Source organism: Salvelinus namaycush, chromosome 26, assembly GCF_016432855.1.
Source record: "Salvelinus namaycush isolate Seneca chromosome 26, SaNama_1.0, whole genome shotgun sequence".
NCBI classification, from domain to species: domain Eukaryota; kingdom Metazoa; phylum Chordata; class Actinopteri; order Salmoniformes; family Salmonidae; genus Salvelinus; species Salvelinus namaycush.
This window is the reverse complement of record NC_052332.1, coordinates 11,685,688-11,702,490: the sequence shown is the minus strand read 5'-3', so window position 1 is coordinate 11,702,490 and position 16,803 is coordinate 11,685,688. Positions and strand designations below refer to the sequence as shown.

Below are 16,803 nucleotides of genomic sequence, written 5' to 3'. Positions count from 1 at the left end.
ATATATCTACAAGATACTATAGTGCTTAATGCAATGTATTGATATTCAATTGATGTAAAAATCAATAATCAATGCATGTTCTGTTGCTGAGTGGTATGGTTCGTACAATGTTTGTTTGAACATACTGACTTGTGCGAGGAGCGATCAATCATGGTTTGCAGCGCAAACACTCTCTGCACAATAACCCAGTCCCTGGTTGCTCAACTTCCAACTACACCAACCCCCCTCTGGCTCTCTTTCAAAACACATTCTAGCACGAAGCTCACCCTCCCAGTCTGCCAAAGGCTCTTGTTTCTATTTTCCACGTTTGCAACAAGAGGTACATGTTGTGCGTATATGCTTGTAAGCTTGTCTTTGTGCATGTATTTGTGTCACTTTTAATCAGAGGACGGACTGGAATGGAATGAATGGAACCCATTCCAGCCATTACAATGAGCCTGTCCACCGATTTCTCCCTCCACCAGCCTCCATTGGCGTTTACATAGAGACAGATATTTTGCCTCTGACAGATATTGGACCTGTGGCGTTGACTATGCGGTTAGATCTGATGGTCCCGTGTGGGGTCTGGACGTCTCACTTCCCATCGCTGGTGGGTGTGAGACCAGAGACCGGAGCTGGTTTGTAGATCTGGGCTCCGTACATACGGGGCCCCAGCAGCCAGTGCCATGGTCAGTGAGTAGGGGTCAATATGGCCATCTCCTGGGTTATACAGACCCATTAGCACCTGGGGGAGGTGGCGATAAAATGTTACTGTTACTCTCATGTCTATGTTCTGCACTGGTTCAAACCTGGTCTATAATCATGTTTCTATCCACAGTTTATATGAGAGTAAAGTCATACAGCAAAAAAAAAAAAAAAATCACGACAGCTGTAATGGAAACAGGAAGTTTCAGTAGAATTTTATAAATGGAGACAGATCATTTGTTTGTTCGACATGGTGGGATCTTTTTGTGTCGGTAAAATTCATTATGCGAGAAATGGTGGTGGAAACGCCTTGATGCGCAAATATTGATATAATAACCATCATATCGAAGTAAACTTGGAATCACATGATGATATGGTGTGTGGTCCTCTCACTACGACTCGGGAAACCATGCAGTTTATTCGGCTACAGATTAAATAAATTATGATGAACTTCACAGGGTGGTGAAAGTGCACGGTGATCTTGACGCTCCTTTCCAATAAATATCAAAAGGTCTTATTCTGGGGACATTATGATTGATGCTTGACTGCCGTTTGACAAATAAAAATATTCTCGCTCATATCGATAATAATGTCATCATGTAGACTAGACAACCTGCACAGCTACCTGCACTGTATCTGCGAGCTGTTGGCTAGAGGGCAGGTGTAGGCACCTTTGGGCAGGTGGGCAGGTGTTGGCTAGAGGGCAGGTGTAAGCACCTTTGGGCAGGTGGGCAGGTGTTGGCTAGAGGACAGGTGTAGGCACCTTTGGGCAGGTGGGCAGGTGTTGGCTAGAGGGCAGGTGTAGGCACCTTTGGGCAGGTGGGCAGGTGTTGGCTAGAGGGCAGGGGTAGGCACCTTTGGGCAGGTGGGCAGGTGTTGGCTAGAGGGCAGGGGTAGGCACCTTTGGGCAGGTGGGCAGGTGTTGGCTAGAGGGCAGGGGTAGGCAGCTTTGGGCAGGTGGGCAGGTGTTGGCTAGAGGACAGGTGTAGGCACCTTTGGGCAGGTGGGCAGGTGTTGGCTAGAGGGCAGGTGTAGGCACCTTTGGGCAGGTGGGCAGGTGTTGGCTAGAGGGCAGGGGTAGGCACCTTTGGGCAGGTGGGCAGGTGTTGGCTAGAGGGCAGGGGTAGGCACCTTTGGGCAGGTGGGCAGGTGTTGGCTAGAGGGCAGGGGTAGGCACCTTTGGGCAGGTGGGCAGGTGTTGGCTAGAGGGCAGGTGTAGGCACCTTTGGGCAGGTGTTGGCTAGAGGGCAGGTGTAGGCACCTTTGGGCAGGTGTTGGCTAGAGGGCAGGTGTAGGCACCTTTGGGCAGGTGTTGGCTAGAGGGCAGGTGTAGGCACCTTTGGGCAGGTGTTGGCTAGAGGGCAGGGGTAGGCACCTTTGGGCAGGTGTTGGCTAGAGGGCAGGTGTATGCACCTTTGGGCAGGTGGGCAGGTGTTGGCTAGAGGGCAGGTGTTGGCACACAAGACCAGAGTAGCACATTTGCTATTTGACGCAACAGTTTGTGACAAAACTATCAGTAGAGTTTAAAATGTGATGGAAACACAATGAACTTGAGATTTTTATTCGGTACATGAAAACGAAAGCAAAAAAAGTCAATTTTGTGTGCAGTACGTCATCATAAGGATTTTTATCCGCAACAAGTCCGTTTGGTGGAAACACACCACTGGTGGGAAAATGCGCATATTTTCTTTATGTAGATTGTAGAATATTCAAAAGAGAATATTTCGGCAATTGGATGGAAACCTAGCTACAGACACCAGTGGAACAGAGTCAAACATGTTGTATCCATATGTTTGATGTGTTTGATACCATTCCAGACATTACAGTGAGCCCGTCCTCCTATAGCTCTTCCCACCAGCCTCCTCTAACCTTTTGGCTCCGGAGCACCTCCAGAGGCCAATGTTCTGTATAGCCTCTTTAAGTCATTACAGAATCTCCATTAGGCTCGTAAATCATGCTATAAAACTGAAATCATGATGATCTTGATCATATTAACCTGGTCCAAGATATGTTTGTACTGTCTTGTCACACCACTGACATTTAGGAGTTGGCCAGACAACACAAACCTATCTGGGACCCAGGCTACATGTCTATGAAGGATGTGACTGTATTTCCCCTCAGGTCCAGACATTGTCCAATTTGAGCAGGGGGAAGAACGCCTTGATCTTCTCAGGTGTGATGAGCCACTGGGGCGTGGGGTGTCGGCGGGTCCTGGACATCTGGTACTTCAGCTCATCCTCTCTGACTGGGTTGGAGGCAACACGGATGCTGCCTGGCTGGTGGGAACCCACCGCCTAGAGACACACAGAGAAAAGGAAGGTGTGAACATACAGATACAGACTCACATTATCATCCATTGTGCCGTTCTGTGGTTAATGTGTAGTGTACGAGACTCTCATACAGATTGATGCTGTGGTAGTGGACCTTCTTCAGGTTGATACCAGGGTGGTAGTATGTGGTCAGACCAGCAAAGAACAGACAATAAACATGGATACTTAGAGGAGGAGGCATGGAAGTGTACATATGATCGCTGACTACACTTAATGGACTGTATGGACCCTGCAAGTTTGCAAAGCAATGTTTTGAAAGTGTATATTTTTTATATATACAGTTGAAGTCAGAGGTTTACATAAACCTTAGCCAAATATATTTAAACTCAGTTTTTCACAATTCCTGACATGTAATTCTTGTAAAAATTCCCTGTCTTAGGTCAGTTAGGATCACCACTTTATTATAAGAATGTGAAATGTCAGAATAATAGTAGCGAATGATTTATTTCAGCTTTTATTTCTTTCATCACATTCCCAGTGGGTCAGAAGTTTACATACACTCAATTAGTATTTGGTAGCATTGCCTTTAAATTGTTTAACTTGGGTCAAACGTTTTAGGTAGCCTTCCACAAGCTTCCCACAATAAATTGGGTACATTTTGGCCCATTACTCCTGACAGAGCTGGTGTAACTGAGTCAGGTTTGTAGGCCTCCTTGCTCGCACACGCTTTTTCAGTTCTGCCCACACATTTTCTATGGGATTGAGTTCAGGGCTTTGTAATGGCCACTCCAACACCTTGACTTTGTTGTCCTTAAACCATTTTGCCACAACTTTGGAAGTATGCTTGGGGTCATTGTCCATTTGGAAGACCAATTTGCGATCAAGCTTTAACTTCCTGACTGATGTCTTGAGATGTTGCATCAATATATCCACATAATTTTCCTCCCTCATGATGCCATCTATTTTGTGAAGTGCACCAGACCCTCCTGCAGCAAAGCACCCCCAAAACATGATGCTGCCACCACCGTGCTTCACGGTTGGGATGGTGTTCTTTGGCTTGCAAGCCTCCCCCTTTTTCCTCCAAACATAACGATGGTCATTATGGCCAAACAGTTCTATTTTTGTTTCATCAAACCAGAGGACATTTCTCCAAAAAGTACGATCTTTGTCCCCGTGTGCAGTTGTAAAGCGTAGTCTGGCTTTTTTATGGCGGTTTTGGAGCAGTGGCTTCTTCCTTGCTGAGCGGCCTTTCAGGTTATGTCGATATAGGACTCGTTTTGCTGTGGATATAGATACTTTTGTACCTGTTTCCTCTAGCATCTTCACAAGGTCCTTTGCTGTTGTTCTGGGATTCATTTGCACTTCTTGCACCAAAGTACATTCATCTCTAGGAGACAGATCGCGTCTCCTTCCTCAGCAGTATGACGACTGCGTGGTCCCATGGTGTTTATACTTGTGTACAATTGTTTGTATAGATGAACGTGGTACCTTCAGGCGTTTGGAAATTGTTCCCAAGAATGAACCAGAATTGTGGAGGCCTACAATTTTGTTTCTGAGGTCTTGGCTGATTTCTTTTGATTTTCCCATGATGTCAAGCAAAGAGGCACTGAGTTTGAAGGTAGGCCTTGAAATACATCCACAGGTACACCTCCAATTGACTCAAATTATGTCAATTAGCCTATCAGAGGCTTCTAAAGCCATGACATCATTTTCTGGAATTTATCAAGCTGTTTAAAAGCACAGTCAACTTAGTGTATGTAAACTTCTGACCCACTGGAATTGTGATACAGTGAATTATAAGTGAAATAATCTGTCTGTAAACAATTGTTGGAAAAGTTACTTGTGTCATGCACAAAGTAGATGTCCTAACCGACTTGCCAATACTATAGTTTGTTAACAAGAAATTTGTGGAGTGGTTGGAAAACGAGTTTTAATGACCGCAACCTAAGTGCATGTAAACTTCCGACTTCAACTGTATAAACACCACCGTTCAAAGTTTGAGGTCACTTAGAAATGTCCTTGTTGTTGAAAGAAAAGGTACATTTTTTTGTCCATTAAAATATCATCAAATTGATCAGAAATACAGTGTTGACATTGTTAATGTTGTAAATGACAATTGTAGCTGGAAACGGCTGATTTTTCATGGAATATCTACATAGGCGTACAGAGGCCCATTATCAGCAACCATCACTCCTGTGTTCCAATGGCTCGTTGTGTTTATCTAATCCAAGTTCATCATTTTAAAAGGCTAATTGATCATTAGAAAACCCTTTTGAAATTATGTTAGCACAGCTGAAAACTGTTGTTCTAATTAAAGTAGCAATAGAACTGGCCTTCTTTAGACAAGTTGAGTATCTGGAGCATCAGCATTTGTGTGTTTGATTATAGGTTCAATTATTGTCTAGTTTGAGAAACCGACACCTCACAAGTCCTCAACTGGCAGCTTCATTAAATAGTACCTGCAAAACACCAGTCTCAACGTCAACAGTGAAGAGGCGATGCCGGGATGCTGGCCAAATTTGATGACCAATTTATGCAGAAAGCCAGGTAATTCCAAGGGTTCACATACTTTTTCTTGTCACTGTATATATATATATACACTGCTCAAAAAAATAAAGGGAACACTTAAACAACACAATGTAACTCCAAGTCAATCACACTTCTGTGAAATCAAACTGTCCACTTAGGAAGCAACACTGATTGACAATAGATTTCACATGCTGTTGTGCAAATGGAATAGACAACAGGTGGAAATTATAGGCAATTAGCAAGACACCCCCAATAAAGGAGTGGTTCTGCAGGTGGTGACCACAGACCACTTCTCAGTTCCTATGCTTCCTGGCTGATGTTTTGGTCACTTTTGAATGCTGGCGGTGCTTTCACTCTAGTGGTAGCATGAGACGGAGTCTACAACCTACACAAGTGGCTCAGGTAGTGCAGCTCATCCAGGATGGCACATCAATGCGAGCTGTGGCAAGAAGGTTTGCTGTGTCTGTCAGCGTAGTGTCCAGAGCATGGAGGCGCTACCAGGAGACAGGCCAGTACATCAGGAGACGTGTAGGAGGGCAACAACCCAGCAGCAGGACCGCTACCTCCGCCTTTGTGCAAGAAGGAGCACTGCCAGAGCCCTGCAAAATGACCTCCAGCAGGCCACAAATGTGCATGTGTCTGCTCAAACAGTCAGAAACAGACTCCATGAGGGTGGTATGAGGGCCCGACGTCCACAGGTGGGGGTTGTGCTTACAGCCCAACACCGTGCAGGACGTTTTGCATTTGCCAGAGAACACCAAGATTGGCAAATTCGCCACTGGCGCCCTGTACTCTTCACAGATGAAAGCAGGTTCACACTGAGCACGTGACAGACGTGACAGAGTCTGGAGACGCCGTGGAGAACCTTCTGCTGCCTGCAACATCCTCCAGCATGACCGGTTTGGCGGTGGGTCAGTCATGGTGTGGGGTGGCATTTCTTTGGGGGGCCGCACAGCCCTCCATGTGCTCGCCAGAGGTAGCCTGACTGCCATTAGGTACCGAGATGAGATCCTCAGACCCCTTGTGAGACCATATGCTGGTGCGGTTGGCCCTGGGTTCCTCCTAATGCAAGACAATGCTAGACCTCATGTGGCTGGAGTGTGTCAGCAGTTCCTGCAAGAGGAAGGCATTGATGCTATGGACTGGCCCGCCCGTTCCCCAGACCTGAATCCAATTGAGCACATCTGGGACATCATGTCTCGCTTCATCCACCAACGCCACGTTGCACCACAGACTGTCCAGGAGTTGGCGGATGCTTTAGTCCAGGTCTGGGAGGAGATCCCTCAGGAGACCATCCGCCACCTCATCAGGAGCATGCCCAGGCATTGTAGGGAGGTCATACAGGCACGTGGAGGCCACACACACTACTGAGCCTCATTTTGACTTGTTTTAAGGACATTACATCAAAGTTGGATCAGCCTGTAGTGTGGTTTTCCACTTTAATTTTGAGTGTGACTCCAAATCCAGACCTCCATGGGTTGATAAATTTGATTTCCATTGATAATTTTTGTGTGATTTTGTTGTCAGCACATTAAACTATGTAAAGAAAAAAGTATTTATTAAGAATATTTCATTCATTCAGATCTAGGATGTGTTATTTTAGTGTTCCTTTTATTTTTTTGAGCAGTGTATATTATTATTATTGTTTATTTTTTATTTTTTTTCAACAATACAGACAACGACATACAGACACACACAAACATCCACAACATCACCCCTGCCCAGACTCGCCTGCTCACACCCCCATCTCCAGCAGCAGCATCACTCTCTGCCACATGGCCTCAAACTTCATCATTTGTTTCTCTCCCTCACCCACGCACTTTCAACAATGAGATATTAAAGGATTTGCCCTTTCCGTTGTGTTAATGATTTAGGATTGGTTGATTTCCAGTTTTTAAATATACGTTTTTTTCAACATGAGAAAGGTATCGTCCAATGTATTGGTTATCTCACTTATGTCTTGAGATATGAATCTTCTTTATGTTATAAAATAATCGTAATAATACACATTTCAACACCATTATCTCCATTGACGTTAACTACACTGCACAACCAAGTCATTCAGTTCACATGTTCCTAACATAGATACCGTTCCTTCAGTAAATATTCACACCCCTGGACTTTTTCCACATTTTGTTGTTGTCACGATCGTCAAAGGGAGAGAGAGAGGACCAAGGCGCAGCGCGTGAAAAATACATCTTCTCTTTATTTTAAGAAGAAAAATGAAACAAAACAACAAACAGACGAACGTGAAGCTATCAAAAGACTAAGTGCAAACATGCAACATAGATACAGACAATTACCCACAAAAACCTAGTGCCTATGGCTGCCTTAAATATGGCTCCCAATCAGAGACAATTAATGACATCTGTCTCTGATTGAGAACCCTTCAGGCAACCATAGACACAGCTAGACTTCTATACTAAACATAAACCCAACTACTCTAATAAACCCCCTAACCTTACAACCACCCTAGACACTACAAAAACACATACATTCACCATGTCACACCCTGACCTAACTAAAATAATAAATGAAAACAAAGATAACTAAGGCCAGGGTGTGACATAACCCCCCCCTTAAGGTGCGAACTCCGGGCGCACCAGCATAAAGTCTAGGGGAGGGTCTGGGTGGGCGTCTGTCCACGGTGGCGGCTCTGGTACTGGTCTTGGTCCCCACCCCACCATAGTCACTACCCGCTTTCGTAGCCTCCTCCAACTGACCACCCGCCAACTTAACCCCACTGGATTAAGGGGCAGCACCGGACTAAGGGGCAGCACCGGACTAAGGGGCAGCACCGGACTAAGGGGCAGCACCGGACTAAGGGGCAGCACCGGACTAAGGGGCAGCACCGGACTAAGGGGCAGCACCAGGATAAGGGGCAGCACCGGACTAAGGGGCAGCACCAGGATAAGGGACAGCACCAGGATAAGGGACAGCACCAGGATAAGGGGCAGCTCCGGACTGAGGGACGGCAGCTCCGGACTGAGGAACGGATCCTGGCTGGATGACGGCTCTGGCGGATCCTGGCTGGACGGCTCTGGCGGATCCTGGCTGTACGGCTCATGGCTGGCTGACGGATCTGGCTGCTCATGGCTGGCTGACGGATCTGGCTGCTCATGGCTGGCTGACGGATCTGGCTGCTCATGGCTGGCTGACGGATCTGGCTGCTCATGGCTGGCTGACGGATCTGGCTGCTCATGGCTGGCTGACGGATCTGGCTGCTCATGGCTGGTTGACGGATCTGGCTGCTCATGGCTGGCTAACGGCTCTGGCAGATCCTGTCTGGTTGGCGGCTCTGGCAGATCCTGTCTGGTTGGCGGCTCTGGCAGATCCTGTCTGGTTGGCGGCTCTGGCAGATCCTGACTGACGAATGGCTCTAGCGGCTCCTGACTGACTAACGGCTCTGACGGCTCGGGACAGACGGGCGGCTCTAATGGCTCGGGGCAGACGGATGGCTCAGACGGCGCTGGGGAGACGGATGGCTCAGATGGCGCTGGGGAGACGGATGGCTCAGATGGCACTGGGCAGACGGATGGCTCTGGCCGGATGAGGCGCACTGTAGGCCTGGTGCGTGGTGCCGGAACTGGAGGCACCGGGCTAAGGACACGCACCTTCAGGCTAGTGCGGGGAGAAGGAACAGGGCATACTGGACCCTGGGGACGCACATTAGGCCTAGTGCGTGGTGCCGGAACTGGTGGTACCGGGCTGGGGACACGCATCTCAGGGCTAGTGCGGGGAGCAGCAACAGGATGCACAGGACTCTGGAGACGCACAGGAGGCTTAGTGCGTGGTGCCGGAATTGGTGGTACCGGGCTGGAGACACGCACCATAGGACGAGTGCGTGGAGGAGGAACAGGGCTCTGGAGACACACTGGAAGCCTGTTACGTGGTGTAGGCACTGGTGGAACTGGACTGGGGCGGGGAGGTGGCGCCGGAAATACTGGACCGTGCAGGCGTACAGGTTCCCTTGAACACCGAGCCTGCCCAACCTTACCTGGTTGAATGCTCCCCGTCGCCCGACCAGTGCGGGGAGGTGGAATAACCCGCACCGGGCTATGTAGGCGAACCGGGGACACCATGCGTAAGGCTGGTGCCATGTATGCCGGCCCGAGGAGACGCACTGGAGACCAGACGCGTTGAGCCGGCATCATGGCACCTGGCTCAATGCCCAATCTAGCCCTACCAGTGCGGGGAGGTGGAATAACCCGCACCGGGCTATGAACACGTACAGGAGACACCGTGCGCTCTACTGCGTAACACGGTGTTCGCCCGTACTCCCGCTCTCCACGGTTAGCCTGTGAAGTGGGCGCAGGTCTCCTACCTGCCCTCGGCCCACTACCTCTAAGCCCCCCCCCAAGAAATTTTTTGGGCTGACTCACAGGCTTCCTACCGCGTCGTCGTGCTGCCTCCATTCGCCGGTATCCCTCCTCGCACTGAGCCAGAGAATCCCATGCGGGCTCCGGCACTCGCCCTGGGTCGATCGCCCACCTGTCGATCTCCTCCCACGTTGTGTAGTCCAGATTACGCTCCCATTGCCATTCCTCCTTGCGCTGCTCCTGTTGCCGCTTATCATGCTGCTTGATCCTGGATTGGTGGGTAATTCTGTCACGATCGTCAAAGGGAGAGAGAGAGAGGACCAAGGCGCAGCGCGTGAAAAATACATCTTCTCTTTATTTTAAGAAGAAAAATGAAACAAAACAACAAACAGACGAACGTGAAGCTATCAAAAGACTAAGTGCAAACATGCAACATAGATACAGACAATTACCCACAAAAACCTAGTGCCTATGGCTGCCTTAAATATGGCTCCCAATCAGAGACAATTAATGACATCTGTCTCTGATTGAGAACCCTTCAGGCAACCATAGACACAGCTAGACTTCTACACTAAACATAAACCCAACTACTCTAATAAACCCCCTAACCTTACAACCACCCTAGACACTACAAAAACACATACATTCACCATGTCACACCCTGACCTAACTAAAATAATAAATGAAAACAAAGATAACTAAGGCCAGGGTGTGACAGTTGTGTTACAGCCTGAATTGAAAATGGATTAAAGTGAGATTTGTCACTGGCCTAGACACAATACCCCATAATGTCAAAGTGGAATTATGTTTTTCCAAATTTTCACAAATGTATTAAAAATGAAAAGCTGAAATGTCTAGTGTCAATAAGTATTCAACCCCTTTGTTATGGCAAGCCTAAATAAGTTCAGGAGTACAGATTTGGTTAACAAGTCATAATAAGTTGCATGGACTCACTCTGTGTACAATTATAGTATTTTTAATGTGATTTTTGAAGGACTACCTCATCTCTGTGTCTTACACATACAATTATCTGTAAGATCCCTCAGTCGTGCAGTGAAATTCAAACACAGATTCAACTTTAAAGACCAGGGAGGTTTCCCAATGCCTCACAAAGAAGGGCACCTATTGGTAGATGGGTAAAAATAAAAAAGGCATACATTAAATATCCCTTTGAGCATGGTGAAGTTATTAATTACACTTTGGATGGTGTACCAATACACCCAGTGACTACAAAGACACAGGTGTCTTTCCTAATTCAGTTGCCGGAGAGGAAGGAACCCGCTCAGTGATTTCACCATGAGGCTAATGGTGACTTTTTAAAACAAGTTATAGAGTTTAATGGCTGTGAAAGGAGAAAACTGAGGATGGATCAACAACATTGTAGTTACTCCACAATACTAACCTAATTGACAAGGTGAAAAGAAGGAAGCCTGTACAGAATAAAAATATTCCAAAACATGCATCCTGTTTTCAACAAGGCACTAGAGTAATACTGCAAAAGATGTGGCAAAGCAATTGACTTTTTGTCCTGAATATAAAGTGTTATGTTTGGGGCAAATCCAATACAACATATTACTGAGTATAACTCTCCATATTTTCAAGAATAGCGGTGGCTGCATCATGTTATGGTCATGCTTGTAATCGTTAAGGACTGGGGAGTTTTTCAGGATGAAAAAAACCCGTAATGGAGCTAAGCACAGACAAAATTCTAGAGGAAAACCTGGTTCAGTCTGCTTTCCACCAGACACTGAGAGACTAATTCACATTTCAGCAGGACAATAACCTAAAACACAAGGCCAAAACTTCACTGGAGTTGCTTACCAGGAAGACAGTGAATGTTCCTGAGTGGCCGAGTTACAGTTTTGACTTCAATCTACTTGAAAATCTATGGTAAGTACTGAAAATGGTTGTCTAGCAATGATCAACAACCACTTTGAATAATTTTTGAAAAAAATTATGGGCAAATTTTGCACAAACCAGGTGTGGAAAGCTCTTAGAAACTTACCCAGAAAGCCTCAAAGCTGTAATCACTGCCAAAGGTGCCTCTACAAAATATTGACTCAGGAATGGGAATAGTTATGTAAATGAGATATTTCTGTATTTCATTGTCAACAAATTTAGTTAAAAATTAAAACGTGTGTAGACGGTTGATTAAAAAAAATCTGTAATCCATTTTGAATTCAGGCTGTAACACAACAAAATGTGGAATAAGTCAAGGGGTATGAATACTTTCTGAAGGCACTGGACATAGAAAGAGAAGTTAGATAAGACTACTAAGGAAGTTGGACCCCTGACATTTGAGCAGCATATTTACTATGGCATGTAGACTAACCTCTACAGCAGGGATCATCAGCTAGATTCAGCCACCGACTGATTTGTTTCTTGAGTCAGGGGTCCGGAACCTAATTACAAATAATTTGTAGACTGCAGATTGACAGCAAGAAGCCCAAACAGATACAATATTTGACTCTATTATAATTATTTCAAACCTTGCTTACATTTGTATACGATCACATAGTTTATCCCTATTATGGGTGGGAATACTGTGGAACAGATGTCCAAATTTACAATCACTTGGAGCCGATTTGCTGGTGTTTTTAAGTCTTTTATGTCCACCAAATTCGCCAGTTGGAGAACCCTGCTATACAGGATGGAGTTGTTTGAGGATTATAAAGAGGCAGAACTAGGCCATCAGATCCTCGGCAGAACCACCTAGGCCTGGTTCTTTTGACAGCAGCTGTCTTTGACAGCTACCATAACTCAGATCTTCTTACATGCCTCCATCTACTTCTTGGAAATCTCAACCGCTCCTTCTGCCGAGTGGACTATCTGATATGTCTGTAGTATCTTAGGTTCTTCCTGGTAGCTGTAAGTTGCTCTGGATAAGAGCGTCTGCTCAGTGGCTCAAATTAAAATGTAAATATCTTGAGTGTGGTCTCTCACTGCGGTCTCGCCATGTTGAATATCTCCGACATACATTACCTTTCCCTCTAATAGTGTGTGTAATAACACTCATGAACTTAATTCTAATGAGGAGAAATGTGAAAACTCCATTGCCATGCTAACTGCTGTAGTAGTGGAAGAACGTCTCAGGTCGAAACGGGGCTGCAGTGGAAATGCGCCATGTGTTTTGAATCCTTTCCAAATGTTACGCAAAAGGTAAAGGTGTTGTTGGGGTTTTGCTGTGGCTGTTGTGCCATCTGCTAGGTGTCAGACCATCAATCAATATGTTTAACACCAGACTCGATCCATAAAACCCTCTGAAGCCATTTGTTGTTCCAAGGTCCGTTCTGTCTTTTCCCCATCATATGAGAAGATTAGGTTTTGAGACAGGCAAGTTGTTGTTGACCTACAGCGTGCTAGGTGGATCCAGCGGTAAGTTCAGACTTCTCCAGCAGAGCCACGTCCTTCTGTCCAGGTGATAAGTTATACTGACTCCCACACAGCCCCCTCCGATGATCACAGTCTCAGCCGTGTCCTTCCACATCTTCCCCAGGACCGTGTGACTGTCCCTGGGAGGAGGGAGATTTTAATCCATTTTAATCCATTTCAATACAGCTAAAGATGTGTGGAGTAGTTATGTGACTTCTAAGAAGTCGAAAATATTGTGAAGACAATTAACCCTGTTGTGCGCAATTCTGACATGACATGACCCAGGAGGGAAATGCAACACTCCATTGGGAACAAACTGGTTGAATCAACGTTGTTTCAACAACATTTTTCTACGTATTGTGACGTGGACTCTAAGTGGAAAAGTGAAGCTTTATTATATCAAGCTTTATTTATACAGCACATTTCACACATGGAAAGCAACACAATGTGTTTCACAGGAAAGTACAAAAAAAAAAAAAATGAAATATTTACAACACAAAACATAAGAGGATAAAAACTAAAGATTGACAAAAACTGAACGACTAAAAAGCAGCCTAAGGAAAAATCAAAGCTAAAAAGTTGTGTTTTAAGATCTTGTAAATATGTCCACAGTTTTGGCCCCCCTCAGATTCTCTGTCAGTGTAACATAGACGCTGGGAGTCGAGGAGCAGGTGCAGCTGGTGAGTTTAATAATGCAATGAACATGGAACGGTACAAAAACAAGAGTAGCGTCTGGACATGAAACACATAACCAATATTGCCCGGGGAATGAAAGCAAGGGAGTGACAGATATAGGGGAGGTAATCAGTGAAGTGTTGGAGTCCAGGTGTGTCTCATGATGAGGCGGTGGTGCACGTAATGATAGTTGTCAGAGTCAGTGATTAGTAAACCAGCGACGTTGAGCACCGGAGAGGGGGAGTAGACGTGACAGGCAGGCTATTCCAGAGGCTGGGGGCATAGTAACTAAAAGCTGCCTCTCAGTTCTAGGCTTTGGGATAGTTAAAAGGCCATAGGACCTGAGGGAACTATTGAGTACATAACTTAAAGGATGTCAAGTCAAATCAAATCATTATTTAGTGGTCACATACACGTGTTTAGCAGATGTTTTTGTGGGTGTAGTGAAATGCTTGTGCTTCTAGCTCCTACAGTGCAGTAATATCTAACAGTTACACAACATATACCCAATACAGACAAATCTAGTAAAGGAATGGAATTAAGAAAATAAAAATATATGGAGGAGCAATGTCAGAGCGGCATAGAATAAGATACAGTAGAATAGTATAGGATACAGTACATACACATATGAGATGGGTATTGCAAAATATGTAAACATTATTAAAGTGACTAGTGTTCCATTTATTGTGGCCTTGGATTTCAAGTCTATGTATATACAGTCGTGGCCAAAAGTTTTGAGAATGACACAAATATACATTTTCACAAAGTCTGCTGCCTCAGTTTGTATGATGGCAGTTTGCATATACCCCAGAATGTTATGAAGAGTGATCAGATGAATTGCAATTAATTGCAAATTCCCTCTTTGCCATGCAAATGAACTGAATCACAAAAAAAACATTTCCACTGCATTTTAGCTCTGCCACAAAAGGATCAAAATGACATCATGTCAGTGATTCTCTCGTTAACACAGGTGTGAGTGTTGACGAGGACAAGGCTGGAGATCACTCTGTCATGTTGACTGAGTTCGAATAACAGACTGGAAGCTTCAAAGGGAGGGTGGTGCTTGGAATCATTGTTCTTCCTCTGTCAATCATGGTTACCTGCAAGGAAACACGTGCCGTCATCATTGCTTTGCACAAAAGGGCTTCACAGGCAAGGATATTGCTGCCAGTAAGATTGCACCTAAATCAACAATTTATCGGATCATCAAGAACTTCAAGGAGAGCGGTTCAATTGTTGTGAAGAAAGTCCAGCAAGCGCCAGGACCGTCTCCTAAAGTTGATTCAGCTGCGGGATCGGGGCACCACCATTACAGAGCTTGCTCAGGAATGGCAGCAGGCATGTGCGAGTGCATCTGCACGCACAGTGAGGCGAAGACTTTTGGAGAATGGCCTGGTATCAAGAAGGGCAGCAAAGAAGCCACTTCTCTCCAGGAAAAACATCAGGGACAGACTGATATTCTGTAAAAGGTACAGGGATTGGACTGCTGAGGACTGGAGTAAAGTCATTTTCTCTGATGAATCCCCTTTCCGATTGTTTGGGGCATCTGGAAAAAAGCTTGTCCGTAGAAGACAAGGTGAGTGCTACCATCAGTCCTGTGTCATGCCAACAGTAAAGCATCCTGAGACCATTCATGCGTGGGGTTGCTTCTCAGCCAAGGGAGTGGGCTCACAGAATTGTGCCTAAGAACACAGCCATGAATAAAGAATGGTACCAACACATCCTCAGAGAGCAACTTCTCCCAACCATCCAGGAACAGTTTGGTGACGAACAATGCCTTTTCCAGCATGATGGAGCACCTTGCCATAAGGAAAAAGTGATAACTAAGTGGCTCGGGGAACAAAACATCAATATTTTGGGTCCATGGCCAGGAAACTCCCCAGACCTTAATCCCATTGAGAACTTGTGGTCAATCCTCAAGAGGCGGGTGGACAAACAAAAACTCCAAGCATTGATTATGCAAGAATGGGCTGCCATCAGTCAGGATGTGGCCCAGAAGTTAATTGACAGCATGCCAGGGTGGATTGCAGAGGTCTTGAAAAAGAAGGGTCAACACTGCAAATATTGACTCTTTGCATCAACTTCATGTAATTGTCGATAAAAGCATTTGACAATGCTTGTAATTATACTTCAGTATTCCATAGTAACATCTGACAAAAATATCTAAAGACACTGAGGCAGCAGACTTTGTGAATATTAATATTTGTGTCATTTTCAAAACGTATGGCAACGACTGTAGGCAGCAGCCTATGTGCTAGTGATGGCTATTTAACAGTCTGATGGCCTTGAGATAGAAGCTGTTTTCAGTCTCTTGTCCCAGCTTTGATGCACCTGTACTGACCTCGCCTTCTGGATGATAGCAGGGTGAACAGGCAGTTTCTCGGGTGGTTGTTGTCCTTGATGATCTTTTTGGTCTTCCTGTGACATCGGGTGCAGTAGGTGTCCTGAAGGACAGGTAGTTTGCCCCCGGTGATGCGTTGGGCAGACCGCGCCACCCTCTGGGAGAGCCCTGCGATGGCGGGCGGTGCAGTTGCCGTACCAAGGGGTGATACAGCCCGACAGGATGCTCTCGATTGTGCATCTGTAAATGTTTGAGGGTTTTAGGTGACAAGCCAAATTTCTTCAACCTCCTTCACCAGACTGTCTGTGTGAGTGGACCATTTCAGTTTGTCAGTGATGTGTATGCCAAGGAACTTGAAGCTTTCCACCTTCTCCACTGTGGTCCGTCTGTGGATAGGGGAGTGCTCCCTCTGCTGTTTCCTGAAGTCCATGATCATCTTTGTTTTGTTGACATTGAGTGAGAGGTTATTTTCCTGGCACCACACTCCCAGAGCCCTCACCTCCTCCCTGTAGGCTGTCTCGTAATTGTTGGTAATCAAGCTTACTACTGTTGTGTCATCTGCAAACTTGATGATTGAGTTGGAGGTGTGCTTGGCCATGCAGTCATGGGTGAA

General features: G+C 45.8%; 1 pseudogene; it reads right to left on the bottom strand.

Moving 5' to 3' along the window:
* LOC120021876 overlaps positions 1–16,803 on the bottom strand; it is a 40,351-nt pseudogene that overhangs the window by 20,016 nt on the left and 3,532 nt on the right.